This window comes from Urocitellus parryii, chromosome 3 (assembly GCF_045843805.1).
Source record: "Urocitellus parryii isolate mUroPar1 chromosome 3, mUroPar1.hap1, whole genome shotgun sequence".
Lineage (NCBI taxonomy): Eukaryota > Metazoa > Chordata > Mammalia > Rodentia > Sciuridae > Urocitellus > Urocitellus parryii.
Genome location: NC_135533.1, coordinates 18,896,849 through 18,904,983, shown reverse-complemented (window position 1 = coordinate 18,904,983; position 8,135 = coordinate 18,896,849). Strand labels below are relative to the sequence as shown.

The 8,135-nt window shown below is 43.4% G+C and overlaps 1 protein-coding gene across 5 annotated transcripts in view; it reads left to right on the top strand.

Moving 5' to 3' along the window:
- The first annotated feature begins 1,987 nt into the window (after positions 1-1,987).
- Positions 1,988-8,135, top strand: part of Cald1 (caldesmon 1) — a 175,789-nt gene continuing 169,641 nt past the window's right edge. For 2 of the 5 annotated variants that reach the window (XM_026379906.2, XM_026379902.2), the window contains exon 1: positions 1,988-2,265. The gene's annotated coding sequence lies outside the window, so the exon portion shown is untranslated. The remainder of the gene's footprint in view (positions 2,266-8,135) is intronic. The other 3 variants (XM_026379905.2, XM_026379908.2, XM_026379907.2) reach the window with 3 other exon arrangements.

Below are 8,135 nucleotides of genomic sequence, written 5' to 3'. Positions count from 1 at the left end.
CTAAGAAAGAGATGAGTGCTGGGGGTGGAGGGTGGTGCACAGCACCACCAGCAGCTCAGGAGGCTGAGGCAGAAACTTGCAATCAAGGCCAGCCTCAGCTACTTAGCAAGACCCTGTCTCAAAATAAAGAGGGTTGGGGATGTGACTCACTGGTTATTATGGTTTGGATGTGAGGTGTCCCTCAAAAGCTCACGGGAGAAACAATGCAAGAAAATTTGGAGAGACAGGTTATGGGAGCCCTAACCCAATCAGTGAGTTAATTCCCTGAAGGGATTAATTGAGTGGTAACAAAAGGCAGGTAGGATATGGCTGGAGGAGGAGGGTCCCCTGGGGGCATGCCTTTGGGGTACATATGTGGGGAGCTGAGCTTAGCTCTCTCTACTTCCTGATCATCCTGTGAGCCGCTTCCCTCCACCACACTCTTCTACCAGGATGTTCAGCCTCAGCTCTGAGGAACGGAGCCAGCTGTCTATGGATTGAACGCTCTGAAACTGTGAGCCCCCCCCAATAAACTTCTTCTTCTTAAAATTGTTCTTGTCAAGTCTTTTAGTCACAGCAGTGAAAAAGCTGACTAGAACAGGGCTTAAGCATTCTGAGTTCAACCTGTGGCGCGCGCACACACACACACACACACACACACACACACACACAGAGAAATAACGGAAGGAAGGGAGGGAATAAGGAAGGGAGGAAGGGAGGAAGGAAGGGAGGGAGGGAGGGAGGGAGGGAGGAAGGAAGAAAAAGGAAAGGATGAGTGTACAGAGTCTATATAGATATTTCTGGGTAACTTCTTAATGGCTGGAAGGCTGAAGGAGGAAGCCACTCATGTGATTCAGCTTCTTCCCAGTTCTGAACAGAACATAAAGGGCAGGAGCTTTGGCTAAACAGATCATTTCTAACTCAGATCTTCATGAAGAGGGAAAGATTCTTTTTTTCTTAAAACCTTCAATTTTTGAAGACCAAGCCTCTGGACTTGTAATTAGCCAGGGAAATTATTTAAAATTTCTTTGTCAGTGATGAATCACTGTCCAAACACATAGAAATAATGAGACCTATATTTTGCATCTATCCCTGGACCTGAAAAATAGTAGGTATTCCAAAACAAATATTTTTTATTGAATGAAGTACTAAAAAGTACTAGACCACAATCGAATGCATGTGTGGGTCCGTTAACTGCATTCTAATTGAGCTACTCCTAATTCTGACCGTCCCATAGCACACTCTTTGAAGAAGTTAATGGAACATCAGTCTTACCTGGGGGCAGGTGCTGGGTCTCCATGCCCTCTCTGTTACATATCAACTTCTAACACGCTCTCTCTACTGCCAAGACTGGGGAAATAAAAAGATAGAGCAGGAATAGGTGCTGTGACAAACCAAGAAGGCTATCCAACCCTAGGACCCTGGCCGGCACAGTTTCTAGCACAAGGTTTATTCTGGCCAACATTGCCTGCTAAAAACGACCAATGCACTTTTTTTTTTTTTTTTTTTTGGTCAGTCGTTTTTATAACACAAGTAGACATATTTTAGGGGGCTGTGCCTCTCTTCCAGGCTACAATTTAGCCTGTACAGCAGACCTGGGTCTTGTCTATTTCAGGTTTTCAAATTGCATAACAATTTAAATTCATTTCTGTACTTGCAACTACTTTAAGAAGAAATACAGTATGAAATCGCCCTCCACTCAAAAGCCTTCCCCACTCCCAACCCCCATAAACATATCTGTTAATTTTCATTTGATAAACTGCTTTCTTTTTAAAGCTCCATTTGTGTTCTTCAAGACAGCCTCTTTCTCCAAGATTAACATTTCTTCTGATTGCTCCTGACAATGGATACACTTCCAGAGGCCCTGCTAAGGATAACCAAAAAAGGGCATGGAGCAGGCTGGTTTTGGCAGCCTGCTCGGCTGTTTCAGAGCTTTTTAGGTCTTGGTTTTTCTGATGAGTGATTTCCTGAGCATGCCTGGGGAATGACAGGCATCTGCACAGGCCCACGGCATCACCTTGGCCAGGGTGTCGTCATTGGCTGCTTATTAGAAAAACTACAGGACAATGCATACCACTGACTGCCGGCTGTAAACATAGGGGATATGTGTTCACTTAGCATGGACTTCTGGGAGGGGCCAAGGAAGGGCGGTCTGCAGTTTTATTGAATAGAGCAGTGTGCATTCGGCTGCCTGCCTGCCTGCCTGCTCTCTTGCTGTGCTCCTGCTTAAAGGGATCAGCCCTTCCTTTCCCACAGAGTCCTGGGGAAGAGATTTCAGCCGCGGAGGTAAGGCACGGGGGCCTTTCTCTTTTCTTTTCCAGAGAAGCTGGGGACTTTTCTCTGGGTTTCAATCAACATTCTGGCCAAGGTAGCCAGACATGCAAGATCCTTCAAGGCAATAGACCATGTAAATTCTCAGAGTCAGACTGGGCTTCACCACCCTGCAGATGTTCCCAGAGGCGAACAGGGTGAAATTTCAAGTTTTGTTTCTAGAGTTGGGACAAGAGGAGAGATCACATAGTGACTTGTGTCAGGGAGCACTGGCAACGTTGCTTCAGATGTCCTTTTGTTTAGGAGAGGGACGTGGGTTTGTACCTGATGACCACAGGCCAGGGCTAGCGGGCGGGCTGTGCCACTCAGCAGCTTCTTCTGCATCTTTTATTATCAGATTTTGAAAGGAGTTTTGCTTTAAAAGTAAGAGCAACAACTATTTATGTTGATGAGAAGCCAAAAAGTGATGTGTGTGTGTGTGTGTGTGTGTGTGTGTGTGTGTGTGTGTGCGCGTGTGTGTGTTTAAACCACATGCATTTCTATGTTACTCTGCAAACAAGAACTAGACTTTTGGAGCTGGGGAAAAAACAAATACAGTCAGAGGGTCCTAGCTCTAGTGATGGTTGAGTTAGTGTCACTGATCTGATATTTACTAAGACAGAGGTTGCCTACCCTGATCTGTTTCCTATAAAACCTAAAAACAAGAGTATGCATGTGCTAGTGGGTGTGTGTTTAGAAATCATAGTTAACCTCCTACCAAACTATTTCTCAAGAACTCTCATTTTTCTGTTTGAAAGTGTGCCTGACTATGCCTGGAGAATTTGAAAAAAAAAAATGTGGGTTGGAAATGTGTTCCAGAAAGGAAGGAGACAGGCTTTTATTTCAAGATAGACGTATTTGGGCATCTTAAATAGAAGCACAGGCAGCTAGTTGGTAGTATGGTCTGCAATTCCTTTTAGAAAGAGCTGATTGTAAAGGGCGGGGGAATTTTAGTGCTGTGGCAATCCAGGGTCAAAAAAGTGGATAAGAACAAAGTACTTGGTCTTCAGAGATCTGTCTGTTAACAAGACTATGCAGATGAACTTATAAACGGAAACAGCAAAATCCTTCTAGTGTTTTTGGCAAAACTGGACATGTGTGGCTAGATCTTATGTGGAGAGAAGGGCAAATCTGATAATTTTTTTTAATAATATGGATATGAAAGGCTACCACTCCAAATGACAGATTCCATTTGATTTTATTCCATGCAGTATGGTGGTTTGGGGTTGAGATTCATTAATCTTTTCTCTTTGTATTTAGAAATTGGGGATAATTTCTTGAGAATGTCTCTCTCTGCTTCTAGAAGTGATATATGAGAACAGACTTCCCTGTGAATTTCTTTCCCTGGACTAGTTCTGAGTAAGTGTGAGAGGAAGGCTGCAGGCAAAAGCTACAGTTTGATTATTGTCCTTCCCTCGAAGAGATCAAGTTCCAAACTATTTTCACAGTGTTTTTAATGTCAATCAAAATATGGAGAGCATTTTTTTTTCAACTGTTCTCTAAACCATGTAGGGAATGCAGTTTGGAAGGAAATCCATAATCTTGGGATTTGAAGATAAATTCCATTTGAAACCAACATCTTCGAATCCCTGAAAGTTCAGTCTTTCTATGACCACTCTCTCCCATCCCCTCCTGTGCCTCCCACCTCCAACAACCACAAAAACACATTTAAAAAAAAAAAACCCACAAAAAAAAAACAGTGTACATGTTCTACTGTAGATTGAAATGTGAGGATTTTAGTTTCTGTTGAACTTTAGGCAGTTATTTGGGTGTCATTTTGCTGTTGAGTATTAGCTATAACACATCTCCCCCAAATAGGGAGGCAAACAGACTCAATAAAACCACACTTGGGAACTTTCATTCTATTAAAATCATTTAATAAAGAGAAATATGATGGCAAAATTCTGGGACAAAACATTACTGAAAGAGCTGATCTTTGGACACTCGAGAAATGTACAAGGGATTGGCTATAGGTAAAGTGTAGAGTTGTTTCCATTTCAAAGCCAATAGAATGGGGAATTTAAATAATTCAAATGAAAAAAAAATGACATGATTTTTGCATTAGAGGGAGAAGGAGAACCATATTCAAAAGATTTAAATGAGACACATGAGAGCATTTCCTGACAGGGGGGCCATTAATAATTCTTATTGACCTCTGTGACTGTCCTGAAGAGCTCCTGCTCTCTGCATATGAAATAAGTTGGTACTGTGACATGCCATAGAAAGTTCCAGAACCTAGCCTGGGTATATTCTGTTCTGATGAGTGAAATGCACCTCAGAAGTCCTTAAAAAAGAAAAAGAAAAAGAACATGTAGTTGTCATTTTCATGGTAGCATGATAACTAGTTTGTCACTCCTTTAACAAGACAGAAAAGTGACTTGAGATGGGTCTGAGAGAGGATTTGATAGTTTCCCATCTGCCTGTTGTCTGTCACTGGGTTAGGAAATGTGGTGGGGTGAGGCCATGGGGGTTGGGGAGATGGAGAAAATGCTGACGAAGAGGAATGCAAATAGCATGGTAGACTAAGGAGGAGGTTAGAAAGATACTGCCAAAGAATTTTTAGACTTTCAAAAGGGGTTTTCTGGGTAAAATCTCTCAGATTCTGAAAATAGAACCATTAGCATCTTAACAGAAAGTTCTTCATCTGTCAAGCTAGCCCAGATGCCCATCCATTCTGGGTGCTGGGTAATTTAAAGAGATGCTTTTAGCTCAGCCTTAACTCTCGAGCACCAAGATGAGACCTCACTTGTAGTTTTGGTTCCTCTGCTGAAATGACCCTGACCTCTCAAAGGCATCAATTCTTTGGCCACATCTGCAGAATGGATCCGGTAGTGATTAATATCTCTAAGTGAAGCGAGCCTTTGCTCTTCTTCCCTGTAGGCTAAGTACACTGAACTGCCTTCAATTGGAGTCCTGTGGACATTATGTTCCTACCTCTTACCTACTATCTTGAACTATTTCCTCCTTCCTCATACTTCCATCCTTGGGTGCTACTTTCTGGCTCCAACTTCTTTCTAGGTCTCTGGTTCCATAATCTAGTGAATCATGGGTCTAGCCCAGTGTAGTCTGAAGTCTGGTTTTGATGATCAGAGACCAGGAGAAAAATAAACAACAGGAAGATAAGCCATCAGAGGTGCAAGGCAATATCTAGGAACCAGGAAATCTGAAGATCCAGATGAGCAGAAGACCAAAGACAAGTGCTGACAACAGAAAGGCCTTAGTAAATGAGGCAGCTTCTTTGCCTCCAGCCAAAAGCATGGAATTAATCCCAGCATGTCAAGCCTGGGCCTTGTCGGGAGGATGAGGTAATCAGGAGCACCTGGCTGTGGTTCCTGTTGGTATTGAGACCAGACTGCTGCACGGAGCTTGCCTCTCACCTCTGAGGGCCTCAGTCTTTAGTATCCCCAACTGTCACTGAGCCCTGGTAGCATCCCTAACTTCCTCACCCCACCCATCCACCCCACCAGCTCCTCGATTCCCTAACCAAACATGGAGCTTTCCTGGTTCCACACTGGAAATGGACAGGATCCGGGCTCTGGGATGAGGCCCAGACGACGGTGTAAGTGTCAAGCACTGGTTCTAGATAGAGGAAAGCTGCTTGTCTTTTTTAGGCAGAAGGAGAAAAGTTAAAAGAGCAGGCAGAGTTGAGATTAGAGCATTTTCTGTAGTAAGGGGCCACAAGCTTTCAACTGGCTGGCGGGGAGGGGGGCAGGAAGCCTGGAAGCCCCAGGCTATGAGGAGGAAGTGAGGAGGCTGTCCTTCTGGTAGGATGTTTTGCTGGTGGTGCTTGGAGAACTTGGACAATCTGATAAGAACTCTGAACCCTGAGGTCCTTTGGGAACCCACCCTTTGTGATTGACTGGTAAGGGACCCACCCTTGAGGGGCAGGAGATGACCCGCAGGAGGTAAGGGTATGATCAGAATATGAGTGGAGATGTGCTTCTTGTTCCCAGATCTGGAAGGAAAAGGAGATGGGTGTGCATACACAGATACAGAGGAGGAGACTGCCTCCTTCAGCTTCCCTTCCAAAGAAAAGGAGATCATCAGCAGAGAAGAAGCTGTTTCCTTGTGGGTAGCTCACAGAGGCTAGAGAAACTCAGGAATGGCAGCTATTCAGTGTACTCCCAGAGAGCACTGAGAGATGAATAAAATGATTGCTAAGCAGCTGTGAAGCAGAGCTTGAAGGAAAATAATTTTTTAAATATTTTAAATAAATTGGGTGTTCTTTATAAGCACCCATTTTAATACATATCTTTTCTTTTTTTTTCAAAAGAGTGTGACTACATACATCAATAATGGAGAACTTGAAGACGATTTTCTTTTTAATCATTTCCTGAGGCTTCTGGCCTTGCTTTGTGAATATGCAGATGAGAGCCCTTGACTAGAAGGGAATCATCATACTTGAAGAGGAACGTATTAAGTAGGAATATGTAATTAGTTCCTTTCACAGCCACATGTAACATCCCTTTTTGCTTCCTTCAACATTTTTTGCTGAGGAAGTAGGCAGACCTCACTTGCATGTTGGGCAGGATCTGGGGAAAGCACCCACAGGGACCAAGGGCCAGAAGGCATCAGTGTTCCCCTAGGATGCACATAAAGCAGAAAAATAGGCTCTGTGGTAAATTACAGCTGGGTGAGCAAAGGAAAAATAGGAAACAATCAGAAGTCAGGTAGTTTTAGAAATGAAGGTCTTACTGAGCAAGTCAGTGTATGGTCAGGTAAGATGCAGTCTGGGGAAACAGATGCTTATGTTCACAAGCTTCAGAAGCTCAAGTCAAGGGGCAGGATTATAAAACACATGTGGAATAATAAAGGGATGGAATCACATGGAAATCCAAAAGCCAAATCAGGACCAGAGAGTCCACAAAGAGTGAAATTAGCATCAAGGTGGGTCCAAGGGTCTCAGCAGAGAACTCTATCTCCACCCAAGGTGTTTCCAGTCACAGAACTCAGCTTCAGACTGTGTCTGCTTCTTTCCACTGTCCTATCACCTGGAAAATTCCTTCTGTGCTTCCAGGTCAAATTCTGAGAGAGGAGATCGGATGGATTCAACTAATAGCTTTATCTTCATTTGCCGAATCCCTTAGCAGGAAGGTGTTAAAGATACTGATGTACCTATGGATGAATTGCACCAGTTGGCCTGGCTGCCACCATGCTCCAATCAGTCAGTGGTCACCTCTGGGCATAGAAAAGCCCAGTGGTTCATTTTAGTTAGAAGAGGCAGTTGGGAGTGGAGGCCAATCAGCTGACATTTCCAACAGGTCTAAATGTATATAACTTGGATTGTGATGTGAATATATTATTCTAGAGAGTGGTTTACCTAATACCAGGGTCATACAGTTCTTGGTAAGGCCCAACGAGCCAGTCTTAAGGGAGGGTAACCTCAAATTTTTCACCACTGATAAATGAAAAAATAAGAATTCATCCATTTCGGAAAGATTCTAGAGAAAAAGCACTTCGAGCATTCTTGTTGGCAAGAAACTTCATGAGCCACAGGTATGATATGGCTCGCCTCCAAATGAAGGCAATCTTTCAAATTTAGTAAATAATAATTTAGCAATTTTAATAAATGAAAACCAATACATCTCAGTGTAAATCACAATACTTCAATCAACAGAATGCAATAAAAGCCAGTGTACACTTAACCGGGTGTTTCAGGTCTAGGCAATATTTGCTGCGTAATCCTTCATCCGCTGAACCCCTGTCCTGAAGTCTGCTCAGCAGCATCCCCTGTGTTCTGGCCAGATCACATTTGGAGCATCATGGTCACATTCTTTAGAGAGGCATCGACAAACACCCATCCCAGAGTCAGCATCAAAGGCTGGAGGGGCTCAGGAGAGCAAAAT